At 42.2% G+C, this 23,270-nt stretch overlaps 1 long non-coding RNA gene and 1 pseudogene across 1 annotated transcript; both read right to left on the reverse strand.

The window, feature by feature from the left end:
- Window positions 1-1,906: 1,906 nt before the first annotated feature.
- Window positions 1,907-3,174, reverse strand: LOC113635391 (annotated as a pseudogene).
- Window positions 3,175-20,098: 16,924 nt separating this feature from the next.
- On the reverse strand, window positions 20,099-23,002 carry LOC113648536. The gene is made up of 2 exons (XR_007137894.1): window positions 22,785-23,002; window positions 20,099-20,485 (listed from the first exon to the last, which is right to left on the reverse strand). It is a non-coding gene; the product is annotated as an uncharacterized LOC113648536 (long non-coding RNA).
- Window positions 23,003-23,270: the final 268 nt, after the last annotated feature.

Genomic DNA, 23,270 nt, shown 5'->3' on the forward strand with positions numbered 1-23,270 from the left:
CCAAAGTGCTTATCTACAATGAATCCATGTTCCGGTCTTGGTGAACCTTACAGCATGGTCTCCAGACCAAGATGAACAGTGAAACAGAGAGTGTGACAGGAATGTATAAGGTCTTCTTGACAACAGCATTCCTGAGGTATCACAGTGCTGTTGCAACCAGTTCATCACCTCTTTAGAGAACATCTTCAATTAAAAAATCACTAGGAACAATTATTTGAAAGGATTCTAAGCATTCTAAAATGGTATCGATCAGACAGGTAGGATCTAAACCAACTTAAAGCCTGACCATGAATACCTGTGTAATTTTGTAAGCGATCTAGAAGAATGTTGTGGTCTATAGTGTCGAATGCAGCACTAAGGTCAAGTAGAACTAATAGTTCAGTCAGGACCACTTCGTAAAGAAGGATGAGAGCATACAGTTAGTGTTGGCGGGATGGTTCTGTTCTGGGAGAATTTTTCCCGCGCGCCTGTCCGTGCGCATGCATGGACGGGGCGGGGAAGCAGCAGCTGGGGAAAGAATAGACCCCCAAAACAAAACCATATGCCAGAGGGGGACCCCCCAACATAACCGATGCGTGGCGAAGGGACCATGAAACGCGGGCGGCGTATTTGCAGAGCGGGCGGCGTGCGGAGTGCGAGGCTGGGTCGGAGCTAAGCGTGGGTCGTGGGAAGAGGGAGCCAGGGGCCCCGCTGCTGGCCGAAGGTTGGTCATTCGTTTATTGATTTATTTATTATTGGAATCCCACGAGCAGCTTAGCACCGGATCCCGGCCAAACACACGCGTCTTGCGCTAGGGGGGGGGGGGGGGGCGGAGCGGTGCGTCCTGGGGAGCGGAGTTGGGAGCGGTGAGAGTGGCGCGCTATGGGGGGACGGCTGAGTGGGGGTGCGAGGAGCGGAGTTGGTAAGAGGGTGGGAAGGGAACCAGCATGGAGGGCAGACAAGATTAGGGGGTTCCATAGCTTTTTGGGCCTTTAACATGTCCGTGGTTCCCGGACGGACGTAGCGTTCATAAGCCGTGGAGGACCATCGTCCTAGATTTTTTAGGTCGGGAGTTGAGGTGACCGAGGCTGCGGTTGTCGCGGCTCCGATGCGGAAGGAATGTGGTTTGTAAAGCTCCGGTGAGATGCTGCAGAATTGGCAGGCCATGCGTAGATGGGCGGCGAACCATGACTTTGACATGGCTTTACTCTCCTCGGTCAGTAGCAACGGTTCGTCGGGCCAGGTGTGAGGGTGAAGACCCAGATAACGGGACATGGAAAAAAAGTGGCAGAACTCTGTGTTAGTGCGAGTTATTAGTGCGGGAATACCTTTGAAATGTTTGTCGGATTATGAGTGTTTTAGGAAAATTGAAAAATAATGTTTGTCTAGCTTGATGTCTGACACCGTGAGGTCATGGGAGGCGTTGAATTTGTTGCTATGTGTCGTGAATTCACCCACCCTGAAGAAGCCGTAGAAGGCACATAAAAACACCACTTCCAGGAGAAGATCCTGGTAAGGACTGAAGCGCCCCTGTCTCAGCCTAGTGACCAGTTTTTTGACGAGAGGGAGGGTGAGAGGGAGACTCTTGTCTGCGCCTTTTGGTGTCTGTTTCCTGATGCCGGTGAGGAGCAGACGGATGGACGGATGCCCCAGCAGACTGCATGCGGACAGGTCCAAACACCTCAGGTGGAATTGGATGCCTGCGACTTGGCTTTTGACGGAGGAGGGTTGCATTTTTTGAGCCTGAATACAGTGCACGATGTAGGTGCTCACGATGGCTAGGTTGACTGGCAGAAAGGGGGCTGAGCAGGCGGCGCTAAAGCTGGTGAAGCGAAACCACGCGGAGTCGTAGGCTTTTAAATGGATTCGGCTAGGCTTGATCTCATGTACAGTGAGGCTGCGGAGAGGTAAGACTGCAGGGTAGAGCTTAGTCGAGGAAGGTCAGGGCGAATGCTGGGCAGGGCAGGCCTGAGGGAGAGGCATCTGGTCACAGCGCCTGGAACTCCTGAAATTTAAAACGAGACAGACAGTCAGCAATTTTATTGTCAATCCCGGGAATGTGAGCCGTGCGCAATATGAAGTTGCAGGTGACACATGTCCACGTAAGGCGTCTTAGCAACTTGTTAATGAAGGGGATGGAGGAACGCCCTTTGTTGATGATGTGGACGGTTGCTTCGTTGTCGCAGTACACCAGAATTCGTTTCCTGGACCACTGATCGCCCCAGAGGATGCACGCCATGACTATGGGATATAATTCTAATAAAGCGGTAGAGAGAGCATTGGGGGGAAGGGCTGACAACTCTTCTGGCCATGGGCTGGCGAACCACTGGCCATTAAAAAGACCTCCGGAGCCTCTTGAGGGGATTTTATAGAATTTAAGCGCGACGGAAGTCTCGACCGTATCGTTGTAAAAGAAGGAGATTCCGTTCCATCCTGCACATAGCAGGGACCAGAAATGCAAGTCGGACTTGCAGCCAGGGTCCAGAGTTAAAGAATCGTGCAAATGCTTGGCCGTTTTTGAAATGTCTAGGAGTCTACAAATGAATAAGCGACATTGCGGGATGATACGCATGGCGAAATTGAAATGTCCTAGCAGAGAGAGCAGCTCTCTTTTGGAAATGGAGTCACGTTCCACTGTGTCTGACATAATTTCCCTTATGCGGACGAGTTTATCGAGGGGTAGCGAAGCTTGCATGAGATTGCTATTTAGATTAATTCCGAGGAATTCTAAAGAACTTGAGGGACCCACGGTTTTTTTGTCCGAGAGGGTGATGCCCAATTTCTTAAAGCTTTCCTTCAGGATGTTGATACTTCGCTCGGGGAGAGAATTGGGATAGTCGATGACGAGGAAGTTGTCTAAAAGGTGGAGGACGAATTGCAGCACCATTGTTTGCCGCGCCATTGCACTCCGAACAGGTGCCACTGGGATGGGTGGAGCGGCATAATTTTGAAGGCATCCACGATGTCGGCTTTGCCCAGCCAAGCCCCGTTTCCGGCTGTCTTGATGAGTTGAATGGCATTGTCGACCGAGGCGTAGAACAGGGAAAATTTGGGGAGAGGAATCAGGCTGTTAATGCTCGGGACGTGAGCGATATCATGGGGAACTGAAGAGTCTATGATTAGACGTTTCTTGCCGGAATACTTGCGTGTCGCCACGCCGATTGGGAAGGGGGGATTGTCGAAAGGGCCGATCATGTACCCCTTATCTACCTCTTTAGCCAGGAGATAATCAACCGCGTCGGGTTCTTTGAGAGCGGACTGGAGGTTGTTGCAGATGTAGGAACGCCTTGGGTGAGTGCGGTGATCAGATAATGGATGAAACAGCGGTCAGGATGCTTTGTATGTGCTTTGTCCAGTTTGGGGATATTGACCGGAGTTGGTATTACTTCCTCTTTCTGGAGGGAGCGTGCGTTCGCCGGGGGCAGACGGACTTTGGATGCCCGTCTCCGCAGTAGCTGCAAGCGTGGATAAATTTGCAATTACAAAAGGTGCATACGCTTTCATTAAAACTATAACACATGGGAGTACGAATCGTGGGATAGACCTGTTCGTTGTCTTTGGCTTTGGGGGGGCGTTCGGCCGGAGTGGCGAATTTGGCGGACCTCGGGCACAGAGGAGGGGTGTGCGTGAAAGCGCCGCACGGTGACCGGTGAAATGCCTGCTGATAAGAGCTAGGTCTATGGCCGACCAATCTAATCTTTGGTTGAGCCTTTGGATGAACATAGCTGACTTGGCCGAGAAGGATTTGTGATAGTCATAGAAAAGGGTCCCTCCATAAGTCATGGCGAGGTCCGAGATGATAGCCAGGTAGGTGACTAGCTCTGCCCTGCGCTCCGGATAGGAGTTGCAGATGACGTCTCTAAAAACGGCGAAACCTACATTGAACTCGGGCATGGTTAGGCGATTGGACAGCCTCAGGTCGTTGTCTTTTAAGAACACGGAAACGTCCCCGCAGTCGACCATGCGTTTGTCCTGGACTTCGGAGCCCAGCAGGATCTTAACTAGGTTAATGTCATTACCTGCGAGAATCTGGGCGCACAGGTGGGGAGAGATCGCAGCTGCAGGTGGAAAGAAGGGGGCGCTGGCGGTGGGAGCTGGAAGGGCCGTCGCTAGCGTGCCGAGGGGGAGGAAGCTTAGGTTTACGCCAGCTGGTGAGGAGATTGAGGAAGCACCAGGGGCCGGCAGAGCAGGTGTTGTAGAATCGGTGAGGTTCGTTGAGGTTCGTCGTGTCGCAGGCGAGGTTTTAAAGGGAGGAGATTACAGAAGTCGTAACCGGATTGGTGCGCCTGTGGACGGCTGATTAGCAGCAGATGCAGCTTACTGCATGACCTGCCTGAACTAACGTGAGGCTTGATTGACATACAGTCTTGGTCCGAAGCTACTGTAAGAACAAGTCGTTTGTAACTTTAACAAGTGAAGTTTCTGTGCTATGGTGGGGCCTGAAACTTGACTGAAACTCTTTGAGGACGTTCTCCTGTAGGAAGGAGCTCAGGTGAACAGACGCAACCTTTTCTAGTATTTTAGACATAAACTGCAGATGTGAGATAGGTCTGTAATTTGATAAGTCATTTGATCTAAATTAGGTTTTTTGATGAGTGGCCTAATAACTGCCAACTTGAAGGATTTGGGGATGTAACCTAAAGATAGCGAGGAGTTAATAATATAAAGAAGAGGCTCACCAGCTTTATGTAACACTTCTCTCAGTAATTTAGTTGGAATGGGGTCTAGTGAACATGTTGTTGGTTTAGCTGTTGTACTGTTCTATCTGTTCTAATAAACAAAACAGTTGTTAATATTTGACAAGACTTTATTAGACAGTAACACGTCATACAGAACGCTCATTAAGCTCAACTTCATCATCACTCTCAACATATTTAAAGTAATACATGTGATCAGTACACACAGTTTATTAATAACTAAAGTGTGCAGTATTGGAGTAAACCACTTCATCTGCATGGAAGTGGACTTTAATAAACTACAGAAACAGGTAGAAAAGTTCAGCTGAAAAACATGGAAGTAAATTAAACTAAAACCAGTAAATCAGGGTTTTGTTGAATTTGGCGTCCTGGTACACTGGAATTCTCTTAGCTCTTATTAAAGCTCAGGATCAGTCCATGTACTTTTCCACTCTCAGGATTTGGCAGTACATCAGCATGGAGAAGGCCAGAGCCAGGATCTGAGGGAGGAAAAGAAAAGTCTTGTGAGTCCATCTACAAACCACAAATTACACACACTGAAGGTTTGTGTGTTTATCAGGAAAGGTGAAGTCATTTTCAGGAAATCAATATCAGTCATGATAAAAGCCACTGACAGAGGTTCTGAATATCAGATACTGAAGTGTTGGCTTGTGTTGGGGTTCAGTATTAAAAGCAAAACTCAAGACCAGGACCTTACACCTCATCTGTCACACTGAAATATTACCTTTTTATACTTTTACACATTTCACAAAACTCTAATATAATTCAGTTGATTTATAATGTTGATCTAGAAAGTGATGAACACTGCTTGGAGTTGGTTCCCTGCTTTGCAGTTATAAGAGGTTCAACTTTTCTTGACAGAGTTTCCACCAGATTCTGGAGTGTTTCTGAGGGAATATTTGCCCTTTCAACCAGTAGAGCATTTTTGAGGTCAGGCACAGATGTAGAATAAGAAGGAATGGCTCACAGTCTCTTCTCCAGATGGAGTTGAGGTCAGGGTTCTAGACAAATTCTTCCACACTTTGTGCACTGAGGCTCAGTCATTGTGATACAGAAAACACTCTTCCACAAACTGGTCTGAAACTTTCTCCACCAATGTTTACAGTGCACTCAGGCAGATTATGTTCTCCTGGCATCCACCAAAGTCAGGCCGACTCATCAGACTGCGTGACTCGACAGTGCAGAGCCGACCAGCTTTACACCACACGTTAGCATTCTACTTGGTGATGTGAGGCTTGCATACAGCTGCTCAGACATGGAGACACAAAACCTGTTCCACCTCAGCAGGGGCCTCGGTGACCCAATCCCCGGACATGGAATCTGGCACCAGGGACATGGAATGTCACCTCGCTGGGGGGGAAGGAGCCTGAGCTGGTGCGGGAGGTTGAGAGATACCGACTAGATATAGTTGGGCTCACCTCAACACACAGCTTTGGCTCTGGAATCCAACTCCTTGAGAGAGGCTGGACTCTCTACTACTCTGGAGTTGCCCATGGTGAGAGGCGGCGGGCGGGGGGTTGTGGGCTTGTTCATAGCCCCCCAACTCAGCAACCATGTGTTGGAGCATTGGTTGAACCCGAGTGAACGAGAGGGTCATTTCCCTGTGCCTACGGGTCAGGGATAGGTCTCTCATGGTTATTTGTGCTTACGGGCCAAATGGCAGTGTAGAATACCCGACCTTCTTGGCGTGTCTGGAAGGGGTGCTGGAAAGTGCTCCGACGGGGGACTCCGTCGTTCTACTGGGGGAATTCAACGCTCACGTGGGCAGTGACAGTGACACCTGGATGGGCGGGATTGGGAGGAACGGCCCCCCCAACCTAAACCCGAGTGGTGTTCTGTTATTGGACTTCTGTGCTAGTCACAGTTTGTCCATAACGAACACCATGTTCAAGCATAAGGGTGTCCATCAGTACACATGGCACCAGGACACCCTAGGTCGGAAGTCGATGATCGACTTTGTGGTTGTTTCATCTGACCTCCGGCCGTATGTCTTGGACACTCGGGTAAAGAGAGGGGCGGAGCTGTCAACTGATCACCACCTGGTGGTGAGTTGGATCCGATGGCGGGGGAGGAAGAGGACAGACTTGGCAGACCCAAACGTACTGTGAGGGTCTGCTGGGAACGTTTGACAGAGTCTCCGGTCAGAGAGATCTTCAACTCCCACCTCCGGCAGAGCTTCACCCAGATCCCGAGGGAGGTTGGAGACATTGAGTCCGAGTGGACCATGTTTTCCACCTCCATTGTCGACGTGGCCGCTCGGAGCTGTGGTCGTAAGGTCTCCGGTGCCTGTCGTGGTGGCAATCCCCGAGCCCTGTGGTGGACCCCGGAAGTAAGGGATGCCGTCAAGCTGAAGAAGGAGTCCTATCGAGCCTGGTTGGCTCGGGGGACTCCGGAGGCAGCTGATAAGTACCGAAGAGCCAAGCGAGCTTCAGGTCGGGTGGTTACGGAGGCAAAAACTCGGGTCTGAGAGGAGTTCGGTGAAGCCATGGAGAAGGACTATCGGTTGGCCTCGAAGATATTCTGACAAACCGTCCGGAGCCTCAGGAGAGGGAAGCAGTGCCCTGCCCACACTGTTTACATCCCTGCTTAGACTGCTGCCCCCACGACCCGGCCCCGGATAAGTGGTAGAAGATGGATGACACTAGTGTCGACTGTGGAACATCTAACAGGGATGAAATTTCACAAATGAATTTACCTGCACGATGCCAAGACACACGCCGAAGCCCAGAACCCAGGTGATGTTGTCTAGAACCCAAGCCTTGGCCTTTTCATAACAAGGCTGTGACACAGAGACAGACAAGTAAGATCACCACCACACTGCTGCTGCTGCTGAAATCATCTTCAAATTTAACATGATGTTAATAATAAACATAAATAAATGAAAAATTCGGAATTGTATTTTATAGAATTGTATAATTTTGCTAAATCCAGCTTTTTCACTAATTGACTCACCCACTGATTTATACATTAATTGACTCACATACTAGTTCATTTACAGATTGACTCAATTACTGATTTATTCACTAATTGACTCATTTACTGATTCATTCACTAATTGACTCACCCACTGATTTATTCACAGATTGAGTCACTCACTGATTTATACACTTATTGACTCACATACTAGTTCATTCGCTCTTTGACTCATTTACTGATTCATTTACTGATTGACTCACTCAGTGATTCACTTACTCACTCTGTAAGAACATTAGCAGGAAAGTTTCCAGTATTTTTTATTTTTTTTTGCCAAAATTGAAGACATTGGTGATTAATTTTTAAATATGGAGATGATTTATGGGTATTAATAAATTAATATTTAGACGATTAATTTGTTATAAATGAGTAAATATAGTAAATATTCTGGAGTGTGTGTAAGTGTTAGACATGTTGGATGTTTATTTTACAGATTAAAACTAATCCTCTGCTGCATAAGTCTCTGAGCCGGATGTCCTACGCGTCCTTCGCCACGCTGCTCGACTCCTGTCATAGATATCTACACACTAGATGTCGCCTTATATAGGGCAGTACATTGGAACGAATGCGTCAATTGAGCCGCCATCTTGGTACGGCGACCCCCTCCTCTTAATGCAGTAGCGTCAATGTAGGCAAAGAAATAAAATCACCATAAGTCGTCATTAATGCGTTTCTAGTTTTTTTTATTCGTTCCAAAGGTCAGACATGTATTTATCATTAAGTCCAGAGAAAATTTAAGGCTTTGATATTAAGATAATCTACTTTTTCACAATATAATGTGTTAGTAGTGCTAGTAGGTGTAAGTTTATTACTTACGTTCTTCCACTTGAGTAATCTCTACTGCATGTAACACTGCTACAATGGTGTGACTATAGATGTTCATTTAAATATTTAAATTGTATTAATATATTATTGTTATATATATTGTTTATTAAATATGATACACAAATTCAAGAGGAACATAATGTGAAAGTTAGATAGTCGAGGTGCTAAAGACCGTTCAATCTTATATTTATTCCTTTTCTGCAATACTTTTGCCAGATTAAATAAGTATATAATAAAGTCATATAAATAAAATAAATAAATAAAAAGTTTGACTTTGAGGCTGAACTTGTGTGTTACTGTCACGATGTGACACGGTGAGACAAAGGCGGGTGAGGATCCAAACGCAGTTTAAGGTTTTTAATAAACAAAACACAAACAAACAGGCAGGCAACGCGGAACAAACAGGAAACGGGAACACGGACATGCACACACCAACAACGACCAACAACATTGAAGTGAACAGACAGAGTATATATGGTGAACGAGAACCAATCACAAAACAGAGACAGACAAGGACTAAGACAAAACACCTGAGGAAGAGATTGAATGTAATTAGTGTCCATGGTAACAGATAGGTGGGCGGGGTCAACAATTAACATCAGGGAGAGACGGCAGACAGAAACAAGGGGAAACAGACAGACACGTTACAGTTACACTGCCAACCTAACTGGTGACATCCTTCCAGGACTATCAGCTGAGTTAACCATTAAAAAAAGTGTTTAGTTTCCCTGCAACTTGTCCATGACTGACGTCTCTGTTCATCACTTGGGAATCTACAAACAGATTCAGATTCTGATTATTTTATTTAATACCATGTCAGCAATCAAAAGCTATTTTCATGGCAAAATTCAATTACAAAAATACAAATATCATATAAATGCAATAAAAACAAAACAAATATAAACAGCAAGTCATATTATAATTTTTTTATTTTAATTAACAAAAAAAAATCCAAACCTTTTTCAGGCATAATGTCATTAAATCTGTCCTTAAGTGAAGTAACTTAATAAAAGAGCATTCTGCTTGTGTTAAGTCCAGGACAATCTAATAAAACATGTTAGACAGATAAGGGAATCTTACAGAACATACATAAAGTGGGGTCTTTTCACCTTTAAGCAAAAAAGCATGGGTCAATTTTTAATGTCCTTATTAAGAGCTTCAGAATCTACTAACATTGTCTGTTTCCCTAACTGTCACTAACTAATGGGTAACTATCATGGATTAGATTATCATGTCATTTTTAGGACCCCAAGGCGACATCTAGTCTGTAGATATCTATGACAGGAGTCGAGCAGCGTTGCGAAGGACGCGTAGGACATCCGGCTCAGAGACTTATGCAGCAGAGGATTAGCTTTAATCTGTAAAATAAACATCCAACATGTCTAACACTTACACACACTCTAGAATATTTACTCATTTATAACAAATTAATCGTCTAAATATTAATTTAGTAATACCCATAAATCATCTCCATATTTAAAAATTAATCACCAATGTCTTCAATGTTACATAAAGCTGGTGAGCCTCTTCTTTATATTATTAACTCCTCGCTATCTTTAGGTTACATCCCCAAATCCTTCAAGTTGGCAGTTATTAGGCCACTCATCAAAAAACCTAATTTAGATCAAATGACCTATCAAATTACAGACCTATCTCACATCTCCAGTTTATGTCTAAAATACTAGAAAAGGTTGTGTCTGTTCACCTGAGCTCCATCTTACAGGAGAACATCCTCAAAGAGTTTCAGTCAAGTTTCAGGCCCCACCATAGCACAGAAACTTCACTTGTTAAGTTACAAATGACTTGTTCTTAGCTTTGGACCAAGACTGTATGTCACTATTAGTTTCTACTTGACCTTAGTGCTGCATTCGACACTATAGATCACAAGATTCTTCTAGATCGCTTACAAACTTACACAGGTATTCATGGTCAGGCTTTAAGCTGGTTTAGATCCTACCTGTCTGACCGATAACATTTTAGAATGCTTAGAATCCTATCAAACAATTGTCCCTTGTGATTATTTAATTGAAGATGTTCTCTAAAGAGGTGATGAACTGGTTGCAACAGCACTGTGATACCTCAGGAATGCTGTTGTCAAGAAGACCTTATACATTCCTGTCACACTCTCTGTTTCACTGTTCATCTTGGTCTGGAGACCATGCTGTAAGGTTCACCAAGACCGGAACATGGATCCATTGTAGATAAGCACTTTGGGACAGCGTTGGGCACTCTTGTGTCTTTAGCACTATTCGGACGGGATTAGATTTACAGGGGGTCGTTAGAGTTAGAATTTTTTCAGCCGACGTCTGTCATTTCATGTATGGATTCGGACGGGACTAACATCTCTGTGTTTATTACGGAGGTAGGAGTGTCTGTGTTTTACATGTGGGCGTTGCACAAGACCACATGTCCAGGATGCGTGGATTGCGTATGGTCATATGTGATAAAATATGATAAAATGTATTTTGAAATTAAGTAGATTTATATTTAAGCACTTTAAAATGTAAACATCCTAACTTGTTAAGTGTTTAAAAATGTTATACACGTTATAATGATATTAAAAATAATAATAAAAAAAAACAAATGTAAAAAATGAACATCATATGGTTTTATATAGAACTTCTTATAAACCCACAGGAATAAATACGTTTGATATAATTTCATGTGATTTTTCACGTGAATTACACAATTTTTTGTGTAATTGACTATGGACATGAAAAACTGATACCTGAAACTGATATTACAGAAGCCAGTCTTAACAATTTACGTGATTTGGCTCTTCTTGTTGATTTATTTTTTTTATTTCTTCTCGGGTAACAAACACATTAACATCCATTATTGGTGTGCAGAAAGCAGAAACCTGAATACAGGTGTGCTAGAGTTAATACGTTAGTTCACGTTGAACAAAACAGACAAGAAAACGCGTTTTGGAAAAAAGAAATTTTGCCAATCACAGATATTTGCATTCGGATGGGATTAGATTTCTCAGAGGAGCGTTGAGTTTGTAGGTAATTTGCTCTGGGATTTTTACACAGGTCGTGTGAGAAAAAGCCAGACATGGCAGATTCGGACGGGATTAAAATCACAAAGTACGTCTGTGAAACTGAAATGTCTCTAACGACCCCCTGTAAAACTAGTCCCGTCCGAACAGGGCTTTTAATGATGCCACGAGAGCTGCCTTTCTTGTCCATCCCCACATCTTTATTTCTATTTGATCTGAAAAACACTTGAAAACATACTAAATTTACCACCCCCCCCCTCTTGTTTTTTATAAACACAACACAAAAAAAAACATGACAAACACATACAACATAAACTTGCCTGTTTACATAGGTGCTTATGACTGCCAACAGATTTTTATGCTATTAATGGATCTATGTGGAATGATCGGTTGTCAGTTTTTACTTTTGTGGCACAGCTTGTGACATGAATCTCTGCATGGTCTCAGATCATGGACCCTCAAGTTGGTCATTCTTTACCATGACTTCAACACTAATTCCAAATTTGTGATGGTGAACATTCTGACCAGAATGCATTTTGTTTTTCTGGCTTTGGCAAATTTGCTGAGTAGCTTGGTGAACAACAACAGGCAGGTTGTTCACAGATTCTTCAGCTCCTTTCTCAGTTGTGTTTACTGTAGCCTGTAACTGGGTTAAGGCCGTTTTAGGGCCTGTGCTCTTAAGGGGAATTTGCAACCCAGAACAGGTGAGTGGGTCACATTTGTTAATCAAAGCATCATTATAGGTGTAATATCAGGATTGCCACTGAAAGTTTTAAATGCCTCCGATAATTGCTTTCCGGACTACACCTCCCATCACCCATCACGAAGACCGATTCCTTCGCCACCTGATTCCTATCAGCCAGTTCCTATATATAAGAACTTGACCTTGACTCTTGTGCGAAGTCTCGATCTGCTGTAGCAATCATTCCTGAGCGTCCTCGTTTGTCTTAGTTCCGGTTTTGATCTAGTGTCTGTGTTCTGGTTCCCTGATTGTTTGCTGCCTGCCCTGACCTTCTGCCTGTCTTTTCGTGTCTGATTTCTGCCTGCCCTACGATATCGTGTTTGCCGATTCTGAACCCTGCCTGCTGCTTACGAGTGTCGATTAAACGCTGCAAATGGATCACCAGCCTTACGACTCCTCATTACAGTTACATACTTCAGATACCAAGATTTCAGGAACATTTGATTACACAACATGCCACATATAGATGTCTTACTGGTGCTAGTTGTGCAGTTGTGCTATTTTATTATCAGGAATTGACACACTTACTTTGCGTCCTCTAAATCTTTGAACAATTTTTCCACAGATGAACTAAGCATGTTATTGTTAGTTCTAAGCAGTGCAATCTCATTGTCTTTTAGACATTATTGCATCATCTAGTCTAGATTGCAGTTGCTCGTTTTCAGCCTTTAATGCATTTAAAGTCTTCCTAGTGACTGTGTACGATGCAGGAACTGCTTGCAGTGCATTGGCAACTTTTCCTTTGTTGTTCTTGGGCATTTTAGGGTCATTTTCAATCTTAGAAATAGCCCTCATACTCATACGGTTTATCAACAATGTTCTCTATTCCATCAAACATTCCCTGAGAACCGTGTTTAGAGATGTACTTAACAATCAGCTGTTCCATTTTTACAAACTCAAAGCTTTTATTAAATCTTGTACACAGTTTCTGTGACTACAGGCTGTCTAGTTAACCTTTAGTCGATTTATTCACAGCTCCATTACTTCGGACACAAACGAACAAATCAGCCACAAAACGTCAGGCTTTTGAACTCAACAGTCTCCCTGCTTTGGGCACAAACACACTGCACCTGTCCTCGAGTTCAACTACAGTAACATTCACAAACACGCACAAACAAAAACACTCACACCTCACAAACAAAAACACTCACAACTCACAAACAAAAACACTCACAACTCAAAAACAAAAACACTCATACCTCACAAACAAAAACACTTACACCTCAAAAACAAAAACACTTACACCTCACAAACAAAAACACTTACACCTCACAAACAAAAACACTTACACCTCACAAACAAAAACACTGTAACGAAGCTTCAGGAGACGGAGGATCCATATGCACGCTTTATTAGGAGATCGTAGTACAATAGGTGGGGGTCAGAGCCGGCAAACACAACAATGTAGAGAGAAATAATCAGAATCGGTAAACAAATCATGGTGGTGTAATCATGACAGGAGTGGTGGATTGTGAAGGTGAAGGTTCCCTCTGGTGGCGGACGGGAGATGTGGCAGATGTTTCATTCATAACAAACACATACCTCACAAACAAAAACACATACCTCACAAACAAAAACACATATACCTCACAAACAAAAACACTTATACCTCACAAACAACAACACATACCTCACAAACAAAAACAATCGCAAATCACAAACAAAAACACTTATACCTCACAAACAAAAACATTCACAACTCACAAACAAAAACATTCACAACTCACAAACAAAAACACTCACAACTCACAAAAAAAAACACTTACACCTCACAAACAAAAACACTTATAACTCACAAACAAAAACACTCACAACACACAAACAAAAACACATACTTCACAAACAAAAACATTCACAACTCACAAACAAAAACAGTTATAACTCACAGACAAAAACACACATACCTCACAAACAAAAACACTTACACCTCACAAACAAAAACACTTATACCTCACAAACAACAACACATACCTCACAAACAAAAACATTCACAACTCAAACAAAAACAGATACCTCACAAACAAAAACACTCAACTCACAAACAAAAACATTCAAACCTCACAAACAAAAACACTTACACCTCACAAACAAAAACATTCCCAACTCACAAACAAAAACACTCACAAACAAAAACACTTACACCTCACAAACAAAAACACTCACAACTCACAAACAAAAACATTCACACCTCACAAACAAAAACACTCACACCTCACAAACAAAAATACATACTTCACAAACAAAAACACTTATACCTCACAAACAAAAACACTTACACCTCACAAACAAAAACACTTACACCTCACAAACAAAAACACTCACAACTCACAAACAAAAACACTCACAGCTCACAAACAAAAACACATACTTCACAACCAAAAACATTCACACCTCACAAACAAAAACACTCACACCTCACAAACAAAAATACATACTTCACAAACAAAAACACTTATACCTCACAAACAAAAACACTTACACCTCACAAACAAAAACACTTACACCTCACAAACAAAAACACTCACAGCTCACAAACAAAAACATTCACACCTCACAAACAAAAACACATACTTCACAACCAAAAACATTCACAACTCACAAACAAAAACACTCACAATACACAAACAAAAACACATACCTCACAAACAAAACACTTATACCTAGCAAAAAAAAAAAACACTCACAAATCACAAACAAAAACATTCACACCTCACAAACAAAACACTTATACCTAGCAAACAAAAACATTCACAAGTCACAAACAACAACACTTACACCTCACAAACAAAAACATTCACAACTCACAAACAAAAACACTCACAACACACAAACAAAAACACTCACAACTCACAAACTAAAACACTTACACCTCACAAACAAAAACACTCATACCTCACAAACAATAACAATCACAAATCACAAACATGTGTAATCAAGTTCCTGAAATGTTAGAAAGTGATGAGAACTAGGAAATAGATTCAGTCAGTCAGCAGTTAGAACTCAGACTGCACAGTAACAGTAGATTCCCTATGGCACCAATTCACTCAACTACAATTTCAAATACACTTCAAATACAAAACTTAAAATACTCCAATTCACTCAACCACTCTACTACTATCTGTGCTCTGTAGAGTTTAAAGGTACTGTGGTTTTGTCCCACGTACTGAGACATCGTGTTAAACTAATGTTTTAAGTCCAAAAGTGCTGTGGCTAAGAAGACTGTTTTAAAAAATAACAAAAGAACCTGATGTACTGTGGTTTTGTCTGACTTACTGTGAATGTGTTATATTTATACTGTTTGTTTGTTAGTGTTTGTGAGGTGTGAGTGTTTTTGTTTGTGAGTTATAAGTGTTTTTGTTTGTGAGTTATAAGTGTTTTTGTTTGTGAGGTGTGAATGTTTTTGTTTGTGAGTTATAAGTGTTTTTGTTTGTGAGGTGTAAGTTTTGTTTGTGGGTTGTGAGTGTTTTTGTTTGTGAGTTATAAGTGTTTTTGTTTGTGAAGTGTGTGTTTTTGTTTGTGATGCATAAGTGTTTTTGTTTGTGAGTTGTGATTGTTTTTGTTTGTGAGGTATGTGTTTTTGTTTGTGAGTTCTGAATGTTTTTGTTTGTGAGGTGTAAGTGTTGTTGTTTGTGATTTGTGAATGTTTTTGTTTGCTAGGTATAAGTGTTTTGTTTGTGAGGTGTGAATGTTTTTGTTTGTGATTTGTGAGTGTTTTTTTTGCTAGGTATAAGTGTTTTGTTTGTGAGGTATGTGTTTTTGTTTGTGTATTGTGAGTGTTTTTGTTTGTGAGTTGTGAATGTTTTTGGTTGTGAAGTATGTGTTTTTGTTTGTGAGCTGTGAGTGTTTTTGTTTGTGAGGTATGTGTGTTTGTTTGTGAGTTCTGAATGTTTTTGTTTGTGAGGTGTAAGTGTTTTTGTTTGTGAGGTGTAAGTGTTTTTGTTTGTGAGTTGTGAGTGTTTTTGTTTGTGAGGTGTAAGTGTTTTTGTTTGTGAGGTATAAGTGTTTTTGTTTGTGATTTGTGATTGTTATTGTTTGTGAGGTGTGTTTTAGTTTGTGTGTTGTGAGTGTTTTTGTTTGTGAGTTGTGAATGTTTTTGTTTGTGAGGTGTAAGTGTTTTTGTTTGTGAGGTGTAAGTGTTTTTGTTTGTGAGGTTTAAATGTTTTTGTTTGTGAGGTGTAAGTGTTTTTGTTTGTGAGTTGTGAGTGTTTTTGTTTGTGTGTTGTGAGTGTTTTTGTTTGTGAGTTGTGAGTGTTTTTGTTTGTGAGGTGTAAGTGTTTTTGTTTGTGAGGTGTAAGTGTTTTTGTTTGTGAGGTATAAGTGTTTTTGTTTGTGAAGTATGTATTTTTGTTTGTGAGGTGTGAGTGTTTTTGTTTGTGAGGTGTAAGTGTTTTTGTTTGTGAGGTTTGAATGTTTTTGTTTGTGAGTTGAGTGTTTTTGTTTGTGAGGTATCTGTTTTTGTTTGAGTTGTGAATGTTTTTGTTTGTGAGGTATGTGTTGTTGTTTGTGAGGTATAAGTGTTTTTGTTTGTGAGGTGTAAGTGTTTTTGTTTGTGAGGTATGTGTGTTTTTGTCTGTGAGTTATAACTGTTTTTGTTTGTGAGTTGTGAATGTTTTTGTTTGTGAAGTATGTGTTTTTGTTTGTGTGTTGTGAGTGTTTTTGTTTGTGAGGTATAAGTGTTTTTGTTTGAAGTATGTGTTTTTGTTTGTGAGTTGTGAGTGTTTTTGTTTGTGAGTTGTGAATGTTTTTGTTTGTGAGTTGTGAATGTTTTTGTTTGTGAGGTATAAGTGTTTTTGTTTGTGATTTGCGATTGTTTTTGTTTGTGAGGTATGTGTTGTTGTTTGTGAGGTATAAGTGTTTTTGTTGTGAGGTATGGTTTTTGTTTGTGAGGTCATGGTTTGTTATGAATGAAACATCTGCCACATCTCCCGTCCGCCACCAGAGGGAACCTTCACCTTCACAATCCACCACTCCTGTCATGATTACACCACCATGATTTGTTTACCGATTCTGATTATTTGCTCTCTACATTGTTGTGTTTGCCAGCTCTGACCCCCACCTATTGTACTACGATCTCCTAATAAAGCGTGCATATGGATCCTCCGTCTCCTGAGCTTTGTTACAGTGTTTTTGTTTGTGAGGTGTGTTTTTGTTTGTGAGGTATGAGTGTTTTTGTTTGTGAGGTGTAAGTGTTTTTGTTTGTGAGTTGTGAGTGTTTTTGTTTGTGAGGTGTGAGTGTTTTTGTTTGTGAGGTATGAGTGTTTTTGTTTGTGAGGTGTGTTTTAGTTTGTGTGTTGTGAGTGTTTTTGTTTGTGAGTTGTGAATGTTTTTGTTTGTGAGGTGTAAGTGTTTTTGTTTGTGAGGTGTAAGTGTTTTTGTTTGTGAGGTTTAAATGTTTTTGTTTGTGAGGTGTAAGTGTTTTTGTTTGTGAGTTGTGAGTGTTTTTGTTTGTGTGTTGTGAGTGTTTTTGTTTGTGAGTTGTGAGTGTTTTTGTTTGTGAGGTGTAAGTGTTTTTGTTTGTGAGGTGTAAGTGTTTTTGTTTGTGAGGTATAAGTGTTTTTTTGTTTGTGAAGTATGTAGTTTTGTTTGTGAGGTGTGAGTTGTTTTTGTTTTGTGAGGTGTAAGTGTTTTTGTTTGTGAGGTTTGAATGTTTTTGTTTGTGAGTGAGTGTTTTTGTTTTTGTGGGTATCTGTTTTTGTTTGAGTTGTGAATGTTTTTGTTTGTGAGGTATGTGTTGTTGTTGTGAGGTATAAGTGTTTTGTTTGTGAAGGTGTACGTGTTTTTGGTTTGGTGAGGTATGTGGTGTTTTTTGTCTGTGAGTTATAACTGTTTTTGTTTGTGAGTTGTGAATGTTTTTGTTTGTGAAGTATGTGTTTTTGTTTGTGTGTTGTGAGTGTTTTTGTTTGTGAGGTATAAGTGTTTTTGTTTGAAGTATGTGTTTTTGTTTGTGAGTTGTGAGTGTTTTTGTTTGTGAGTTGTGAATGTTTTTGTTTGTGAGTTGTGAATGTTTTTGTTTGTGAGGTATAAGTGTTTTTGTTTGTGATTTGCGATTGTTTTTGTTTGTGAGGTATGTGTTGTTGTTTGTGAGGTATAAGTGTTTTTGTTTGTGAGGTATGTGTTTTTGTTTGTGAGGTATGTGTTTGTTATGAATGAAACATCTGCCACATCTCCCGTCCGCCACCAGAGGGAACCTTCACCTTCACAATCCACCACTCCTGTCATGATTACACCACCATGATTTGTTTACCGATTCTGATTATTTGCTCTCTACATTGTTGTGTTTGCCGGCTCTGACCCCCAACTATTGTACTACGATCTCCTAATAAAGCGTGCATATGGATCCTCCGTCTCCTGAGCTTTGTTACAGTGTTTTTGTTTGTGAGGTGTGTTTTTGTTTGTGAGGTATGAGTGTTTTTGTTTGTGAGGTGTAAGTGTTTTTGTTTGTGAGTTGTGAGTGTTTTTGTTTGTGAGGTGTGAGTGTTTTTGTTTGTGAGGTATGAGTGTTTTTGTTTTTGAGGTGTAAGTGTTTTTGTTTGTGAGGTGTAAGTGTTTTTGTTTGTGCGTGTTTGTGAATGTTACTGTAGTTGAACTCGAGGACAGGTGCAGTGTGTTTGTGCCCAAAGCAGGGAGACTGTTGAGTTCAAAAGCCTGACGTTTTGTGGCTGATTTGTTCGTTTGTGTCCGAAGTAATGGAGTTGTGAATAAATCGACGAAAGGTTAACTAGACAGCCTGTAGTCACAGAAACTGTGTACAAGATTTAATAAAAGCTTTGAGTTTGTAAAAATGGAACAGCTGATTGTTAAGTACATCTCTAAACACGGTTCTCAGGGAATGTTTGATGGAATAGAGAACATTGTTGATAAACCGTATGAGTATGAGGGCTATTTCTAAGATTGAAAATGACCCTAAAATGCCCAAGAACAACAAAGGAAAAGTTGCCAATGCACTGCAAGCAGTTCCTGCATCGTACACAGTCACTAGGAAGACTTTAAATGCATTAAAGGCTGAAAACGAGCAACTGCAATCTAGACTAGATGATGCAATAATGTCTAAAAGACAATGAGATTGCACTGCTTAGAACTAACAATAACATGCTTAGTTCATCTGTGGAAAAATTGTTCAAAGATTTAGAGGACGCAAAGTTTGTGTGTCAAATCCTGATAATAAAATAGCACAACTGCACAACTAGCACCAGTAAGATATCTATATGTGGCATGTTGTGTAATCAAATGTTCCTGAAAGCTGGTGAGGAGATTGAGGAAGCACCGGGGGCCGGCAGAGCAGGTGTTGTAGAATCGGTGAGGTTCGTTGAGGTTCGTCGTGTCGCAGGCGAGGTTTTAAAGGGAGGAGATTACAGAAGTCGTAACCGGATTGGTGCGCCTGTGGACGGCTGATTAGCAGCAGATGCAGCTTACTGCATGACCTGCCTGAACTAACGTGAGGCTTGATTGACATACAGTCTTGGTCCGAAGCTACTGTAAGAACAAGTCGTTTGTAACTTTAACAAGTGAAGTTTCTGTGCTATGGTGGGGCCTGAAACTTGACTGAAACTCTTTGAGGACGTTCTCCTGTAGGAAGGAGCTCAGGTGAACAGACGCAACCTTTTCTAGTATTTTAGACATAAACTGCAGATGTGAGATAGGTCTGTAATTTGATAAGTCATTTGATCTAAATTAGGTTTTTTGATGAGTGGCCTAATAACTGCCAACTTGAAGGATTTGGGGATGTAACCTAAAGATAGCGAGGAGTTAATAATATAAAGAAGAGGCTCACCAGCTTTATGTAACACTTCTCTCAGTAATTTAGTTGGAATGGGGTCTAGTGAACATGTTGTTGGTTTAGCTGTTGTACTGTTCTATCTGTTCTAATAAACAAAACAGTTGTTAATATTTGACAAGACTTTATTAGACAGTAACACGTCATACAGAACGCTCATTAAGCTCAACTTCATCATCACTCTCAACATATTTAAAGTAATACATGTGATCAGTACACACAGTTTATTAATAACTAAAGTGTGCAGTATTGGAGTAAACCACTTCATCTGCATGGAAGTGGACTTTAATAAACTACAGAAACAGGTAGAAAAGTTCAGCTGAAAAACATGGAAGTAAATTAAACTAAAACCAGTAAATCAGGGTTTTGTTGAATTTGGCGTCCTGGTACACTGGAATTCTCTTAGCTCTTATTAAAGCTCAGGATCAGTCCATGTACTTTTCCACTCTCAGGATTTGGCAGTACATCAGCATGGAGAAGGCCAGAGCCAGGATCTGAGGGAGGAAAAGAAAAGTCTTGTGAGTCCATCTACAAACCACAAATTACACACACTGAAGGTTTGTGTGTTTATCAGGAAAGGTGAAGTCATTTTCAGGAAATCAATATCAGTCATGATAAAAGCCACTGACAGAGGTTCTGAATATCAGATACTGAAGTGTTGGCTTGTGTTGGGGTTCAGTATTAAAAGCAAAACTCAAGACCAGGACCTTACACCTCATCTGTCACACTGAAATATTACCTTTTTATACTTTTACACATTTCACAAAACTCTAATATAATTCAGTTGATTTATAATGTTGATCTAGAAAGTGATGAACACTGCTTGGAGTTGGTTCCCTGCTTTGCAGTTATAAGAGGTTCAACTTTTCTTGACAGAGTTTCCACCAGATTCTGGAGTGTTTCTGAGGGAATATTTGCCCTTTCAACCAGTAGAGCATTTTTGAGGTCAGGCACAGATGTAGAATAAGAAGGAATGGCTCACAGTCTCTTCTCCAGATGGAGTTGAGGTCAGGGTTCTAGACAAATTCTTCCACACTTTGTGCACTGAGGCTCAGTCATTGTGATACAGAAAACACTCTTCCACAAACTGGTCTGAAACTTTCTCCACCAATGTTTACAGTGCACTCAGGCAGATTATGTTCTCCTGGCATCCACCAAAGTCAGGCCGACTCATCAGACTGCGTGACTCGACAGTGCAGAGCCGACCAGCTTTACACCACACGTTAGCATTCTACTTGGTGATGTGAGGCTTGCATACAGCTGCTCAGACATGGAGACACAAAACCTGTTCCACCTCAGCAGGGGCCTCGGTGACCCAATCCCCGGACATGGAATCTGGCACCAGGGACATGGAATGTCACCTCGCTGGGGGGGAAGGAGCCTGAGCTGGTGCGGGAGGTTGAGAGATACCGACTAGATATAGTTGGGCTCACCTCAACACACAGCTTGGGCTCTGGAATCCAACTCCTTGAGAGAGGCTGGACTCTCTACTACTCTGGAGTTGCCCATGGTGAGAGGCGGCGGGCGGGGGGTTGTGGGCTTGTTCATAGCCCCCCAACTCAGCAACCATGTGTTGGAGCATTGGTTGAACCCGAGTGAACGAGAGGGTCATTTCCCTGTGCCTACGGGTCAGGGATAGGTCTCTCATGGTTATTTGTGCTTACGGGCCAAATGGCAGTGTAGAATACCCGACCTTCTTGGCGTGTCTGGAAGGGGTGCTGGAAAGTGCTCCGACGGGGGACTCCGTCGTTCTACTGGGGGAATTCAACGCTCACGTGGGCAGTGACAGTGACACCTGGATGGGCGGGATTGGGAGGAACGGCCCCCCAACCTAAACCCGAGTGGTGTTCTGTTATTGGACTTCTGTGCTAGTCACAGTTTGTCCATAACGAACACCATGTTCAAGCATAAGGGTGTCCATCAGTACACATGGCACCAGGACACCCTAGGTCGGAAGTCGATGATCGACTTTGTGGTTGTTTCATCTGACCTCCGGCCGTATGTCTTGGACACTCGGGTAAAGAGAGGGGCGGAGCTGTCAACTGATCACCACCTGGTGGTGAGTTGGATCCGATGGCGGGGGAGGAAGAGGACAGACTTGGCAGACCCAAACGTACTGTGAGGGTCTGCTGGGAACGTTTGACAGAGTCTCCGGTCAGAGAGATCTTCAACTCCCACCTCCGGCAGAGCTTCACCCAGATCCCGAGGGAGGTTGGAGACATTGAGTCCGAGTGGACCATGTTTTCCACCTCCATTGTCGACGTGGCCGCTCGGAGCTGTGGTCGTAAGGTCTCCGGTGCCTGTCGTGGTGGCAATCCCCGAGCCCTGTGGTGGACCCCGGAAGTAAGGGATGCCGTCAAGCTGAAGAAGGAGTCCTATCGAGCCTGGTTGGCTCGGGGGACTCCGGAGGCAGCTGATAAGTACCGAAGAGCCAAGCGAGCTTCAGGTCGGGTGGTTACGGAGGCAAAAACTCGGGTCTGGGAGGAGTTCGGTGAGGCCATGGAGAAGGACTATCGGTTGGCCTCGAAGATATTCTGACAAACCGTCCGGAGCCTCAGGAGAGGGAAGCAGTGCCCTGCCCACACTGTTTACATCCCTGCTTAGACTGCTGCTCCCACGACCCGGCCCCGGATAAGTGGTAGAAGATGGATGGACCTCAGCACTCAGTCACCGCTTGGTGAGTTTACATGTCTTCTGCTTCTGCTGTTCTTAAATGTTTCCACTTTCCAATAATGTCACTAACAGTCGACTGTGGAACATCTAACAGGGATGAAATTTCACAAATGAATTTACCTGCACGATGCCAAGACACATGCCGAAGCCCAGAACCCAGGTGATGTTGTCTAGAACCCAAGCCTTGGCCTTTTCATAACAAGGCTGTGACACAGAGACAGACAAGTGAGATCACCACCACACTGCTGCTGCTGCTGAAATCATCTTCAAATTTAACATGATGTTAATAATAAACATAAATAAATGAAAAATTCGGAATTGTATTTTATAGAATTGTATAATTTTGCTAAATCCAGCTTTTTCACTAATTGACTCACCCACTGATTTATACATTAATTGACTCACATACTAGTTCATTTACAGATTGACTCAATTACTGATTTATTCACTAATTGACTCATTTACTGATTCATTCACTAATTGACTCACCCACTGATTTATTCACAGATTGAGTCACTCACTGATTTATACACTTATTGACTCACATACTAGTTCATTCGCTCTTTGACTCATTTACTGATTCATTTACTGATTGACTCACTCAGT

This window comes from Tachysurus fulvidraco, chromosome 15 (assembly GCF_022655615.1).
Source record: "Tachysurus fulvidraco isolate hzauxx_2018 chromosome 15, HZAU_PFXX_2.0, whole genome shotgun sequence".
NCBI classification, from domain to species: Eukaryota; Metazoa; Chordata; class Actinopteri; order Siluriformes; family Bagridae; genus Tachysurus; species Tachysurus fulvidraco.